Source organism: Phascolarctos cinereus, unplaced genomic scaffold, assembly GCF_003287225.1.
Source record: "Phascolarctos cinereus isolate Bilbo 61053 unplaced genomic scaffold, phaCin_HiC Scaffold_726;HRSCAF=1367, whole genome shotgun sequence".
NCBI classification, from domain to species: domain Eukaryota; kingdom Metazoa; phylum Chordata; class Mammalia; order Diprotodontia; family Phascolarctidae; genus Phascolarctos; species Phascolarctos cinereus.
In genome coordinates, this window is record NW_027556098.1 from 72,523,150 (window position 1) to 72,539,444 (window position 16,295).

Here is a 16,295-nt window from a genome sequence, read left to right on the forward strand (position 1 = left end):
TACAAAAATTCACTGAAGAAAAGAAATCCTTAAGACTTGTATGGACTGATACTGAGTGAAGTGAGCAGAACCCAGAGAATGTGGTACACAGTAACAGCCATGTTGTGCGATGACTAACTTTGATGGACTTAGCTCTTCTCAGCAATGCAAAGATCTAAAACATCTCCAAAAGTCTCATTATGGAAAATGCTATCCACATCCAGAGAAAGAACTACAGAGTTTGAATGCAGATTGAAGCACATTATTTGCTATTTTTTTCTTCTGTTTTGTTTTGTTTCTTCTTTCTTGTGGTTCCTCCTGTTGGTTCTAATTCTTCTTTACAACATGACTAATATGAAAATATGTTTAATAGGAATGTATATGTAGAGCCTGTCTACAGATTACATGTTGTCTTGGGGAAGGAGGTGGGAAGAGAGGGGGAGAAAATTTAAAACTCAAAAGCTTGTGGAAGTGAGTGTTGAAAATAAATAATAAAAATAAAAAATTAATTAATAAAAAAGGAAAAAAATAAAAGAACTCCTTAAAAAGTAGAATTGAGGGACAGCTAGGTGGTGCAGTGGCTAGAGTTTTGACCCTGGGTCTGGACAACCTGAGTTCAAATCCAGGCTCAGACATATAATACTTACTAGCAGTGTGACTCTGGGCAAGTCACTTAACCCCAATTGCCTCACCAAAAGAAAAAATAATAGAGTTGAGCAAGTAGGAGTTAATGATTCCATGAGACATCAGGAAGTAACAAAAGAAAATCAAAAGAATGAAAACAATAGAACAAAATGTGAAATTGGCTTGGAAAATAGATTGAGGAGACATAATTTTAGAATTAGTGGACTACCTGAAAACCATGGTCACAAAAGAACCTAGACATCATCTTTCAAGAAATTATCCAGGAAAACTGCCCTGATATTCTAGAAATAGAGGGTAAAACAGAAAGTGAAAGAATCCACCAATCACCTCCTGAAAAAGATCACAAAATGAAACTCCCAAGAATAGTATATCTAAATTCCAGAGCTCCCAGGTGAAGGAGAAAATACCTCAAGTAGACAGAAAGAAACAATTCAAGTAGTGTGGAACCAACATGAGGATCACATACCTGTAGCTGTGTTTTCAGTTATGATTACTATTATCCATCCTATTTCCCCTCTATTTATTCTATTCTTTCTCTATATTAAAGGAGAGGAGGGGTTGGAATATAATATTCCAGAGGGCAAAGGAGCTAAGATTACAACTAAGAATCACCTACCAAGCAAAATAGTATAATCCTCCAGGGGAAAAAATGGATATTCAATGAAATAGAGGACTTTCAAGCATTTCTGATGAAAAGAACAGAACTGAATAGAAAATTTGACTTTCAAATACAAGATTACAAGATTTAAGAGAAGCATAAAAAGGTAAACAGGAGAGAGAAATCATAAGATATTCAGTAAGGTTAAATTGTTTACATTCCTTCATGGGATGATGATACTTGTAACTCCTAAGATCTTTATTATTATTATTAAGGCAGTTAGAAGGAGTATACATAGAGGGCACATGTGTGAACTGGATATGATGGATGAGTATCTAAAAAAAAATTAAGTGGGGGCAGCTAGATGACGCAGTGTATGGAGATCTGGCTTTGGAGTCAGGAGGAACTGAGTTCAAATCCGGCCTCAGACAGTTTACACTTACTAGCTGTGTGAACCTGGGCAAGTCACTTAACCCCAATTGCCTCACCAAAAAAAAAAAAGCAAAAAAATATTAAGCAGTGAGAAAAAGGAATGCACTGGGAGAAGGTGAAAGTGAGATGTAGAACGAGGTAAATTATCTCACATAAAAGAGGTGTGAAAGATCTAAAAGCTTTTATAGTGGAAGATGGGGGAGGTGATGGGCAATGCTTGAACCTTATTCAATGGGCTCAAAGAGGGAGTAACATACACACTCAGTTGGACATAGAAATTTATCTTACCTTACAGGAAAGTGGGAGGGGAAAAGCTTGTAGAAGGGAGGGAGGATTAGGGGGAGGCAGTAGTCAGAAGCAAAATATTTTTGAGGATAGATGTGGTGAAAAGAGAGAAAGAATAGGATAAACAGGGGGGAAATAGGATGGATAATAATAACTGAAAACAATTTTTTTACAGCAAATTTCTCTGACAGAGGCCTAATTTCTCAAATATATAGCGAATTGGGTCAAATTAATAAAAATAGAGCCATTCCCCAATTGATAAATGGTCAAAGATGCAGTTTTCAGAAGAAATCGAAGCTATCTATAATCATATGAAAAAAATGCTCTAAATTACTATTGATTAGAGAAATGTAAATTAAAGAGTGGTGGGTCAGTGGAATAGGTTATGTATGCAAGACACAACAGTCAATGACTGTAGTAATCTACTATTTGATAAATCTGAACACTCCAGCTTCTGGGACTGGAACTCACTATTTAACAAAAACTGCTGGGAAAACTGGAAAATAGTAAGGGAGAACCTAGTCATAGACCAATATCTTACACCCTACACCAAGATAAAGCAAAATGGGAGAAATGAAAATTAAAACAACTTTTGAGGTACTATACCTAAAAGATTGGATAATAGACAGAAAAGGAAAGTAACAAATGTTGGAGGGTATGCGGGAAAATTTATACACTAATGCATTGTTGATGGAGTTGTGAGTTGATTCAACCACTCTGGAGAGCAATTTGGAACTATACCCAAAGGTCTATAAAATCATGCATACCCTTTGACCCAGCAATACCTTTACTAGATCTGTATCCCAAAGAAATTTGAAAAAAAAAAAGAAAAGGACCAGTACATACATACAGATATTATATATATATAATATATGTGTGTGTGTGTGTGTTTGTGTGAGTGTGGGTAGTTTTTTTTTATTTTTAGAGTTGGAAGTGACTTAGAGGTCATCTTTACTATCAAATTAATAGTCTGAACTGCTGGGACAAGTTTGTGCAGTTTATGCAAGAGTTAGGACTTAAACATAATTCCCCTCATCCCCATTTCTTTCTTTTATTAATTTATTTTGATTTATCAAAAATCACTTCCATATGCTGTTGAGTTTAAAATTTTTCTCCCTATTCCTCCCTACCACCCTGCCCAAGACGGTGCACAATCTGATATAGTCTATACATTTACTTTCCTATTAAACATATTTTCACATTAGTGATGTTGTGAGTAAAATTAAAGCCAATAGGAAGAACCATCAGAAAGAGGTAACAAAACTCAACAGATGAGAAAAAAAATAGCAATTCAACTTCCATAGTTCTTTCTTTGGATGTGGATAGTATTTTCTATCTCGAGGCCCTGGAGATGTCTTATATTCTTGTATTGCTGGGAGGGTTAAGTTTATCAATAGTAGTCATCGTACAACGTGGCTGTTATTGTGTACAATGTTCTCTTGGTTCTGCTCACTTCACTCAGCATCAGACCATACAAGTCTTTCCAGGTTTTTCTGAAGTCAGCCTGTTCCTCATTTCTTAGGAAACAATAGTATTCCATTACATTCATATACCACAACTTGCTCAGCCGTTCCCCAACTGATGGGCGTCCTCTCAATTTCTAATTCTTTGCCACCACAAAAAGAGCTGCTATGAATATTTTTGCACGTGTGGGTTCTTTTCCCATTTGTATGATTTCTTTGGGATATAGCCCTAGAAGTGCTATTGCTGGGTCAAAGGGTATGCTCATTTTTATAGCCCTTTGGGCATAGTTCCAAATTGTTCTCCAAAATGGTTGAATCATTTCACAACTCCACCAGCAATGCATTAGTGTTCCAATTTTCCCACATCTTCTCCAACATTTACCATTTCCCTGTTTTGTCATGTTGGCCAATCTGATAGGTGTGATGTGGTACCTCAGAGTAGTTTTGATTTGCATTTCTCTAATCAATAATGATTTAGAGTATTTTTCATATGCCTATAGATGGCTTTAATTTCTTCATCTAAGAACTGTCTGTTCATATCCTTTGACCATTTATCAGTTGGTGAATGGCTTGTATTCTTACAAATTTGACTTAATTCTCTATATATTTTAGAAATGAGGCCCTTTTCAGAGAAATTGTTTGTAAAAATTCTTTCCCAATTTTCTACCTTCCTTCTAATCTTAGTTGCATTGGCTTTGTTTGTGCAAAAACTTTTCAATTTAATATAATCAAAATTACCCATTTTGCTTTTTGTAATGTTCTCTATCTCATGTTTAGTCATGAATTCTTCTGTTCTCCATAGATCTGTTAGGTAAACTATTCCTTGCTCTCCTAGTTTGCTTATACTATCAATCTTTATATCTAAATCATGAACACATTTTGACTTTATTTTGCTATATGGTATGAGATTTTGGTCTATGCCTTGTTTCTGCCATACACTTTTCCAGTTTTCCCAGCAGTTTTTGTCAAAGAATGGGTTCTTATCCCAGAAGCTGGGGTCTTTGAGTTTATCAAATAATAGATTACTATAGTCATTGACTACTGTGTCTTGCATATTTAACCTATTCCACTGATCCACCACTCTATTTCTTAGCCAGTACCAAGCAGTTTTGATGATTGCTGCTTTACAATACAATTTAAGATCTGGAATTGCTAGGCCACCTTCCCCTGCATTTCTTTTCATTAGTTCCTTTGATATTCTGGACCTTTGTTCTTCTAAATGAATCTTGTTATTATTTTTTCTAAATCTATAAAATAATTTTTGGTAGTTTGATTGGTATGGCACTGAATAAGTAAATTAGCTTAGGTCGAATTCTACTTTTTATTATATTAGCTCGGCCTACCCATGAGCAACTGATGTTTTTCCAATTATTTAGATCTGATTTTATTTGTGGGAAAAGTGTTTTGTAATTGTGTTCATAGAGTTTTGGGGGTTTGCTTCAGTAGGTAGACTCCTAAATATTTTATAATGTCTACAGTAAGTCTAAATGGAATTTCTCTTTCTATCTCTTGCTGTTGGGCTTTGTTGGTAATATATAGAAATGCTGATGACTTATGTGGGTTTATTTTACAGCCTGCAACTTTGCTAAATGTTGTTTATTATTTCAAGTAGTTTTTTACTTGATTCTCTAGGATTCTCTAAGTATATCATCATGTCATCTACAAAGAATGATAGCTTTGATTCTTCTTTGCCTACTGTAATACCTTCAATTTCTTTTTCTTGTCTTATTGCTAAAGTTAAAGTTTCCAGTATGATATTGAATAACAGTGGTGATAATGGACATCCTTGTTTCACCCCTGATCTTATTGGAAATGCTTCTAGTTTGCCCCCATTGCATATTATGCTTGCTGAAGGTTTTAGATAGGTGCTATTTATTATTTTAAGGAAGACTGCATTTATACCTATGCTTTCTAGTGTTTTTTAATAGGAATGGGTGTTATATTTTGTCAAAAGCCTTTTCTGTATCTATTGAGATAGTCATGTGGTTTCTGTTGGTTTTGGTGTTGATATGCTCAATTATGTTCATAGTTTTTTTTTTAATATTGGACCAGCCCGGCATTCCTGGTATAAATCCTACCTGATCATAGTGTATTATTCTTGTGATAAGTTGCCATAATCTATTGGCTAATATTGTGTTTAAATTTTGCATCTATATTCATTAGAGAAATTGGTCTATAATTTTCTTTTTCTGTTTTGACTCTTCCTGGTTTAGGTATCAGCACCATATTTGTATCATAAAAAGAATTTGGTAAGACTCCTTCTTTACCTATTTTCCCAAATAGTCTGTATAGTATTGGAATTAATTGTTCTTTAAATGCTTGATAGAATTTGCATGTAAATCCATCTGGCCTTGGAGATTTTTTCCTAGGGAGTTCATCAATGGCTCGTTCAATTTCTTTTTCTGACATGGGGTTATTTAAATATTTTACTTCCTCTTCTGTTAATATGGGCAATTTATATTTTTGTAAATATGTATCCATTTCACTAAGATGGTCAAATTTGTTGGCATATAGTTGGGCAAAATAATTCCTAATTATTGTTTTAATTTCCTCTTCCTTGGTGGTAGCTTCACTCTTTTTATTCTTGATAGTAATAATTTGGTTTTATTCTTTCTTTTTTTAATTAAATTAACCAAAGGTTTATCTATTTTATTGTTTTTTTCATAAAACCAGCTCTTAGTTTTATTTATTAGTTCAATAGTTTTCTTAATTTCAATTTTCTTAATTTTTCCTTTGGTTTTCAATATTTCTAATTTGGTGTTTAATTGAGGATTTTTAATTTGTTCTTTTTCTAGTTTTTTTAGTTGTATGCCCAATTCATTAATCTCCTCTTTTTCTATTTTATTTATGTAAGCATTTAGAGATAAAAAACTTCCCCTAAGAACTGCTTTTGCTTCATCCCATAAATTTTAGTATGTTGTCTCATTATTATCATTCTCTTGAATGAATTACTGATTTTCTATGATTTTGTTGACCAATCATTTTTTAATATTAGATATTTAGTTTCCAATTTTTTTTAGTCTATCTTTCCATGGCCCTTTATTACATATAATTTTTATTGCATCATGATCTGAAAAGGATGCATTTAATATTTCTGCCTTTCTGCATTGGATTGTGAGGTTTTTATGCCCTAGTACATGGTCAATTTTTGTGTATGTGCCATGTACTGCCGAGAAAAAAGTATATTCCTTTCTATCCCCATTCAGTTTTCTCCAGAGGTCTATCATACCTAACTTTTCTAATGTTCTATTCACCTCCTTAACTTCTTTCTTGTTTATTTTGTGGTTAGACTTATCTAGTCAGAGAGGGGAGGTTCAGGTCCCCACTAGTATAGTTTTGCTGTCTATTTCTTCCTGTAACTCCCTGAACTTCTCCTCTAAGAATTTGGATGCTATACCATTTGGTGCATATATGTTTAGTAATGATATTACTTCATTGTCTATGGTGCCTTTTAGCAGGATGTAGTTTCCTTCCTTATCTCTTTTGATTAGATCTATTTTTGCTTTTGCTTTGTCTGAGATCAGGATTGCTACCCCTGCTTTTTTACTTCAGCTGAAGCATAATATATTCTGCTCCATTTTACCTTTACCCTGTATGTGTCACTCTTTTTCAAATGTGTTTCCTGTAAACAACATATTGTAGGATTATGGTTTTTAATCCATTCTGCAATCCATTTCCTGTTTTATGGGAGAGTTCATCCCATTCACATTCACAGTTATGATTACTATCTGTGTCTTTTTCTCCATCCTTTCCCCCCATTTATGCTTTTCTTTCTCCTTTTTCCTTTCCCCCTTCACTAGTGTTTTGCTTTTGACCACCCTCCTTCAGTCCCTTCCTCCCTTTTATTATCCCTTTCCCTTTTCTTCCCCTTTACTCTTACTGCTTCTTCCCTCCCTTCTTCCCCCTCCCTTTTCTTTCCCCTTTTCCCTCCTACTGCCTATAGGGCAAGTTAGATTTCTATACCTAACTGATTATGTTGTGCCCTTCTTGAGCCAAATCTGATGAGAGTAAAGTTCAAACAATGCTCCCCCTCCTTCTTTCCCTCTGCTGTAATAGGATTTTGTGTCTTTTCCTGTAATGTAATTTACCCTTGTCTGCCTCCTCCTTTCTCAGTACATTTTCTAAGATCAGATTGATCCACTTATTTGGATCCATTTAACCCACTTGATTAGATTTTTTTTTATCATTACATCAAAGTCAACTAATATCCACCCTCTTTATGTATACTCCTTTAACATGGTGTAATAACAATACAGTTCTCAAGGTTGCAAGTGTCATATTCCCTTGTAGGGGAAACAGCCCTTATTAACAACATATTGTATCTTCTGTCCCATTTACCTTTTTATAGTCCTTCTTGAGTCCTGTACTTGAAGATCAAATTTTTTGTTGAGCTCTGGTCTTTTTATCAGGAAAGTTTGGAAGTCCCTTTTGTTGAATATCCACCTCCTTGAAAAATGATGCTCATTTTTGCTGGGTAATTGATCCTTGGCTGCATTCCAAGCTCCTTTGCCTTAGGAATATCATGTTCCATGCCCTGTCTTTTAATGTAGAAGCTGCAAGGTCCTGTGTAATCCTGACTGTGGTTCCATGATATTTAAATTGTTTCTTTCTGGCTGCTTGCAACCTTCTCTTTCATCTGGTAATTTTGGAATTTTGCTATTATATTCCTTTTGTCAATTTGGGATCTCTTTCAGGTGGTGATGGTGGATTCTTTCTATGGTTATTTTCCCTTCTGGTTCTAGGACTTCAGGGCAGTTTTCCTTTATGATTTCCTGAAAGATACTGTCCAGGCTCTTTTTTTCATCATTTTCAGGTAGTCCAATAATTTTTAAATTGTCTCTCCTGATGATTTTCCAGGTCAGTTGTTTTACTGATGAGGTATTTTACATTTTCATCTATTTTTTCATTTTTTTGTTTCTGTTTGACTGATTCTTGCTCTCTCATAGAGACATTAGTTTCCATTTGTCCAATTCTAGTTTTTAACAGATTGTTTTCTTCTGTTAGTTTTTGTACTTCCTTCTTCAATTGGCCAATTGTTTTTTAGGGACTTGTTTTCTTCAGTGTACTTTTTTCCATTGCCAATTGTGTTTTTTAGGGACTTGTTTTCTTCAGTGTATTTTTTTTCCAATTGGCCAATTGTATTTTTGAAGGACTCTTCTACCTCTCTCATTTGACTATTAAAATCCTTCTTGAGCTCTTCTAAGAAGGCTTTTTGGGCTTCAGACCAGTTCATATTCCCTTTTGTTGTTGCAGATGTGGGTTTGTTGACAATGTTGTCCTCTTCAGAATTTCTGTCTTGATCTTCACTCTTCTCATAATATGAATCTATGGTACATTTCTTTTTACTCATGGTGATCCTTTATTCCCTGGACTTTAAAGAGATTGAACTCTCCTGCTGGGGAACAGAGGGCACTGACCCAAGCTTCTTGTGTTGGGATCCTAGGTCTTGGTCACTGGCTTTGTGTGCTGGGGCCTCTTATGTTGGCAATTGTAGGCTGTAGGGTTCTGGCAGCTTACCTGGTGTTGGGCTGGAATCAGCAAGGCTGGAACTTTCAGGCAATTCTAGGTTGCCTGCTTTTCCTTTCCTTTAGCTTTCTTCAGCTCCTTTTAGATGGGTGCTGCAGGGTGTTTATCCCCCTGGGGCCCCTTGCAGTGCTGCCTCCCTTGTTTCTGATGCACTGGGAGACTCCTTTGCTGTAGAATGCTGAGGCACCTGGTGGTTTTCTGAACTGGTTTCCACCAGTTCCCCTACCCTCACTGAGGCACTCAGAGGTCCAGGTATTGGTGTTTGCCTGCTCTACCACCTGGGCTTCAGGATCTCCTCCTGGTTGGCAGTTGGAGGCTGCAAGTTCTGACAGCCTACCTGGGCTACTGCACTGCTGCTCCCTGTCTTTCTTCTGGTTCAGCTGTTGCAGGATTTTTTTCTGGGGTGATATTTTCTGGGCTTTCAGAGGTTGATAGGGGAGGGTGAGAGCAACTACCTTTTTACTCCACCGTCTTGGCTCCTGAAAGTAGAAGTTGATGTGGGTGTTTATATATATATACACACACACATTTGTAGCAGCTCTTTTAGTTGTAACAAAGAATTGAAAATTGAGGTTATATCCACCATTGGGAAATGGCTGAACAAATTGTGGTGTATGATTGTGATTGAATAACTATTATGTAATGATTATCAGAATGCTCTCAGAAAAACCTGGAAAGACTTGCATGAGGTTATGCAAAGTGAAATGAGCAGAAACAGGAGAGCGTTGTACATAGTAAAGCAATACTGTATAATGATCAACTGTGAATGACTTAGCTATTCTCAGCAATACAATTATCCAAGACGATTATGCAGGACTTATGATGGAAAATGCTATCTATCTCCAGAGAAAGAACCAATGGAGCCTGAATGCAGATCAAAGCATGCTTAAAAAACAAACACAACTTTATTTTTTCTTGGTTTTTTTTTTGGCTGTGCTTTCTTTCACAACATGACTAATATGGAAATATGTTTTGCATGATTGCACATGTATAACCTATATCAAATTACTTGCCTTCTCAGGGGAGGTAAAGAGGGCAGGAGATAAGGAGAGAATTGGAGTACAAAATAAAAAAAAAAAGAGTGTTAAAATTGTTTTTACATGTATTTGGGTAAAAATTAAATAAATAAAGACTGCTATTCTTTTAAGAATAGTAAGAATCTTAACTCCACTAAAAATAGCATTTCGTATTCAATAAAAAGTGTTAAAAATCATATTCCCAGTAAGTAACAGTACAAAAAGCTACAGATATTTACTAGTTATACTTGTTTCTCTGGAGTGGGATGTGGCATGGGCAGCTAAGTGGAAACAGTAGAGTGCCAGGTCTAAAGTCAGGAAGTCTTAGAATACTGATTTTCCTTGTTCAAATCTAGCCTCAGACATTTACTAACTATGTGATCCTATTTTTCTCATTTCCTCATCTGTAAAATGAGCTGGAGAAGGAAATGATGAACCACACCAGTTATCTTTGCTAAGAAAACCCCAAATGGAGTCATGAAGAGCTGGTTGCAACTGAACAACAAAAGTGGGATTTGGTATTGGGGGTGTCAACTGGAGGGTGGGGAGGAACTGGGAAGTTAACTTACTCAAAAATCTGTTTTAATTATCTAAAATTCCAAGCAATATATAATAATATAATAGAGGTTCAAGTTATAATTAAAGTATCTTTTTCTTGAGTCTCAGCCTCAGCACAAATGGCTAGAATTCATTCCATCAGTTTAATGCACCCAGGCAAACATTATGCCTAGGGAAATAGTATTCTGAATTCAAAAGAGATTGTCTCATTTCTGCACTGGTTTCTAAAATACTTGTCACCATAAAGGTATAACAGATTTTTTTCCCCAAAGTGATCCAATGTGTAGCTTATGCTCCCCACTTTAGTTCTGTTCATATTCAAATGGCAGGTTGAAATTACTTCAAACTATCAATTATTTCAAACTCTCATATCACTACAATTGAGTGCTTAATAGAAGAAAAAATTGAGGGTAATTATATATTAACTTTCCAAAGAGAATATATGAATTTAAAAAATATGTATAACCCTGGGGTTTTTTCCTTCTCACTTCACAAAATTAATAATTTTAGTATAGAAAGAAATAACAGACCATTTTTTCAATGCTTTTTCAGTGTTTTAATGCTAAGACTCATCACATATATACTGGTACATTTTTTCCTCTTTCCGTATTACTTCTTCCACCCCATTTTAAGAAGAAAATAATGAAAACTGTTTTCGCTCTCACCCATATAAAAACCATTTTCCCCCCCCGAAAACCTCTCACCTACATAATTATAATCCTCAATTGAAAAAGCCCTTGTCGCTTCTCTAAATTGAGTAGTTTTTATCTTTGTGAGGGAAGATCAGGGGTTAAATAAAGAAATGAACCAAACTCCATGGCTGGGCACAAGGAAAGAATTACTCATTTATTTTTCTACTCACTTCTTTATATGTGTATTTATTATCTACCTAGGTTGGGTGTATTGTTATTTCTTCTATATTTCTTCTACTATAAACATTTGTGTGCACGTTATATAACCCTCACTAAAATATAAGCTCACTGAAGACAAAGCCTACTTTTTGCTTTTTGTATCCCTAGGATTAATGAGCTGCTTTGCATGTAGTAGGTACTTAATAAATACTTTTTAAAAATTGAATTGGGATGAATTTTCAGTAGCTGTATGCTCTTTTTTGAATGGATCAAAAGTGCTTTAGCTTTAGTGCCAAAAGGAAAAAGAAATTCCAAGAGGAAACACCACTTTCTAATAATCTTGAAAATCTTTCCCTGACACACACAGACAAGTGTGGTCTTGCTAGTTTAGTGACAACTTTGAGGAAAAGGGGTAGGGAATGATAGATCAGTAGCTGGCAAAATTTTAAAAGTGGCATTCCAAGTTGGTGGCCCCAGTTCTTCTAGTAGAGAGATAATCTGCGGCAGGACAGTAGGTGGTGTTGAAAACCACTGTAGGAAGTAAGGGTTGGGTTGAAGGTGAACAGTATTGTAGGTGACTGTGGCTTAAACAGGAAGTTGGGAAGAGGGTGTAACAGTGATTACTGTCTCATCTACCACTGAAAATTGGTATTGTAACATAGGTTACTAACTGCTGTTTTAGATTTTAATTCAAGTTAATTTTGCCAGTGATTGTCTTGCAACTGTGGATTAGATAAATTACTAGATTAAATTGAAAAAAAATAATTGTGAAAGATAAATCAAGGCTGCAAACAGCAGGAGTAGACCATTCTGTCTGATTTCAGATTGAAACTACTGAAATGAAGGATAAAAGAGGATTTCATATCATATCACAGATGATAAGACTAGTATTTAGCAGAGGTTCACTATAATACGAGTCAGGCCCAGGCCTCCTTCCATCCTGCAACAGGGATTAATTTTCCTTAGTAGTAGACAGAGTTATCACTGGGACCTGACTGGCCCATATTCCCTGAGGCAATTTCTCTGCTAACCAAGTGTGCTTCCATTAGGTGGCAGTGGAGGTCATTCTGCCAGAGCTGCAGCTAAATACCGCTGTATTCTTCTCACATATCCTTACCATAGAGCCTTTTGTTAACTGTTCAGTGGCTATGAGTGCTTCATTTGGTCCCAAAATATAACCTGAACTAAGAGAGTACTACCATTTGGCCTGCCTCTAATATCCTGTCCTATGCGGTCCTATCTTATACAGAGAGCTGAAAGAGATCTCAAAGGACAGGTAGTGCAACCCATTCATTTTAGTGATGAAGAAACTGAGGCCTAAGGAGGTTAGTGACTTGCTCAAGGTCATACAGGTCATGTTGTAGGGGTATTTACTCAAGTGTAAAAAACAGTGGAGTTGTTGATGCAAACCCAGTGTAGACAAGGAAGTGGAAACTGGGAGGAAGATAGGAAATCAGAGGGAATAACATGACCACTACCATTTGCAACAAAGTTGTAGTCCCCTTCCCCTAGGACTGGCATGAGATAGGCAGTAATTTCTCTTGTACCTACAAGGCAACCAGATAGAGCTTGTTGATGCTGAGATGAGCGGTTAGATCAGCAATGTGAAGAAAGCTAATTGGAGAGATAGCCAATGATCATTATTAGGATGCACAAGTATAGTAAAATTTATGATAATAACAAAATTACTCTGTAGATTTAGTGCTATTCACATTAATTTGGAAGAACAGTCAAGAACTTTAAGTTGTATAGTGAAAAAAATAGAATGGTGGAGTTGTTGCTTCTAGGTATAAAAATACAAAATAGTATCAAACTATCTGGTGCTGGATTAAAAAATAGAAAATTAGAAAAGTGATAGACCAGAAGTAGATATAGAAACAAATTGCATAGGTTTAATATACAATAAACTCTACAATTAATCTCTAAGAAACACTGAAGAAAATTTTTTTATAAGAACTGTTGACAAACCTAGAAATTGTCTCATAAAAAAGAGGTTTAGATAAGTAACATGCCTAATTCCACAAAAAATCCAAAGAGATAAATAATCTAAAGACAAAATCTATACCATAAAAACAATTTAATTGAGAATGGAAGAGTTTGTGTTTTATATATGGAAAATTCATTATCAGACAGGTAAAAGAAAAGACTGTGAAAGACAAAACAACCCCTCAATTACGTAAATTTAAAACTTTTCTACAAATGAAATTAATGCAACAATAATCAGAAGAAAAATACGGACTATGTATGAAAGAAAAAAAAATCTTTTGATTATATATCTGATAAAAGTCTGACACCCAGTCAATAAATCAACCAACTAGCCTACTATATTTCAGGCACTGTTCTAGGTGCTGAGAATAGAAAGAACAAAATAGCCTTTTAAAGACTTTATAGTCTATCAGTGGAGATAGCACGTACAAAAATAAGCATATACAGATTAAATGCAAAATAAATTTCTTGGAAGGAAGACCCTAATAGGGGAATCAAGAAAGGTTTAATACAGAAAATGTTGCATAAGCAGAAGTTTAAAATAAATGAGGAATTCTATGAGGCAGATAAAAAGTGAGAGTGTGTTTCAGGAATGGAGGATAGTCTGTGCAAAAACAGAGAGATAGGTAATGTGGTATCACATGAAGAATAATGCCCATAGGGACTTAAATACTAAGACTAAGAACACTATGCGATAGACAGTAAATAGAGATGAACAATTTTCAGAAGAAAAGAAAAGTGCCAACCATTTACATACTTCACCAGAAATATATTCAAAGGCACTAATAAGCAGAGAAATGTAAATAAGAAAAACCCCAAAGCATAACTTCATACCGATTAAACTAACAACAACAACAACACTGAGTTGATAGTCTGCTGAATGGGAAGACATGCACAGTATGAGAAGACAGGCACAATAATTCATCACAAGTATATTTGTGAGTTGATGTGAACATTCTGTAAATCAGCTTGCAATTGTGCCGGAAAAATTACTAAATTGCTTATACCTTTTGACCCATATTCCATTACTGGGACTATAAACCAAGGAGGGTATTAAAAACAAGGAAAAATATGTTTACAGAATGTTAGCAACAGGATTTTTTATGATTAAAAAACTGGAAGTAAATATATACATAATTATCGGGAAATGGCTGAAGAAACCTTATTATATAACCCTAATGAATTATTACTATGCCATGAGGAAAGAATATGAAAAAATACAGAAAGACATGGTAAGACTCATGAACAGATTTAATATAGAGAAAGCATATTCCAAATAACAGTAATAACCTGCATAATGAGTACAATAACATAAACAAAATCAACAAGAAGAAAGAGCAAAGTTCTAGTTAAATGCAAGTCAATGTCACTATCATATTGCCAAAATCAGTGAGGATATTTCTCCTTTGTTTTAACAGGTAATAAACTTTTTCAAGGAATGTGGTTTTTAAAGGTTTGGGGAATGTTTTTTGGTTGAAAAGCATTTGCTGTGTCAAATAAAGTTTATTAATGAATTTAAAAATTATATTGAATGTCTTTCCATTTGTCAGTTCGCTACAGAATTACTAGATTAGGCTTAGGTTCAGTTGTATTACCTGTTCGTATAAGGTGGCAATGCAGTTTGTAGCCTTCTCCCTAAACCCCTCACCAAACTTTTCCCACCTCTCTATTACCTTCATCTGGTTTATTCCACCAATACAACTGCAGACACCAAAAGTTTCCCATAACGTCAAACATGTCTTAATTTGCCCTCTTTGCTCTTAGTTTCTAGCTCAGGTATGCAAAAGTGGCAGAACAACATGGTGTAACAGAAAGAATATTAGACTGGGAGTATTCCTGTGTTACAGTCCCTACCCTGCAGATTTTTTTTCTGAATCAGTAGTGCATCCTTGGACAAATCACTTAGCCTCTTTGGGCCTCATTTTCCTCACCTCTAAAACTGAGAATATTGGACAAGGTGATTAAAAGTCAAGGTGGCACAGTGGATAGAGCATTGGCCCTGGAGTCAGAAGGACCTGAGTTCAAATCTGGCCTCAGGCACTTGACACTCACTAGCTGTGTGACCCTAGGCAAGTCACTTAACCCCATTGCCTAGCCAAAAAAAAAGTCAAGGTGACTTAGTGGAGTGGGAACTGAACTCAGAATCAGAAGATCTGGGCATTGAATTTTCATGTGGCCATGTACTAGCTGTAAGCCATTGGGCAAGTTATTTCATCAACCCTCAATCCCTTCACCTGTAAAATTTGGATAATGATTTTCTTTTTTTTCTTCTTTTCTTTTCTTTTCTTTTCTTTTCTTTTCTTTTCTTTTCTTTTCTTTTCTTTTCTTTCTTTCTTTCTTTCTTTTCCTTTCTTTCTTTTTTCTTTCTTTTCCTTCTTTCTTCTTTCTTTTCTTTTCTTTTCTTTTCTTTCTTTCTTTTCTTTCTCTTTTTTCTCTTCTCTTCTCTTCTCTCTCTCTCTCCTCTCCTCTCCTCTCCTCTCCTCTCCTCTCCTCTCCTCTCCTCTCCTCTCCTCTCCTCTCCTCTCCTCTCCTCTCTCCTCTCCTCTCTCTCCTCTCCTCTCCTCTCCTTCCTCTCCTCTCCTCTCCTTCCTCTCCTCTCCCTCCTCTCCTCTCCTCTCCTCTCCTCTCTCTCCTCTCCTCTCCTCTCCTCTCCTCTCTTCTTCTTTTCTTTCTTTTCTTTCTTTTCTTTTCTTTCTTTCTTTCTCTTTCTTTCCTTCTTTCTTTTCTTTTTTTTTCTGAGGTGATTGGGGTTAAGCAACTTGCCCAGGGTCACACAGCTAGTAAGTGTCAAGTGTCTGATGTTGGATTTGAAGTCAGGTCCTCCTGACTCCAAGACCAGAGCTCTGTCCACTATGTCACCTAGATGTCCTGTTAATGATGTTTTTACTATGTGCTTCACAAAGTCCATAGAATTTTAAAAGTGGAATGATCTTTAGAGATCCTTTAGTGCAACTTT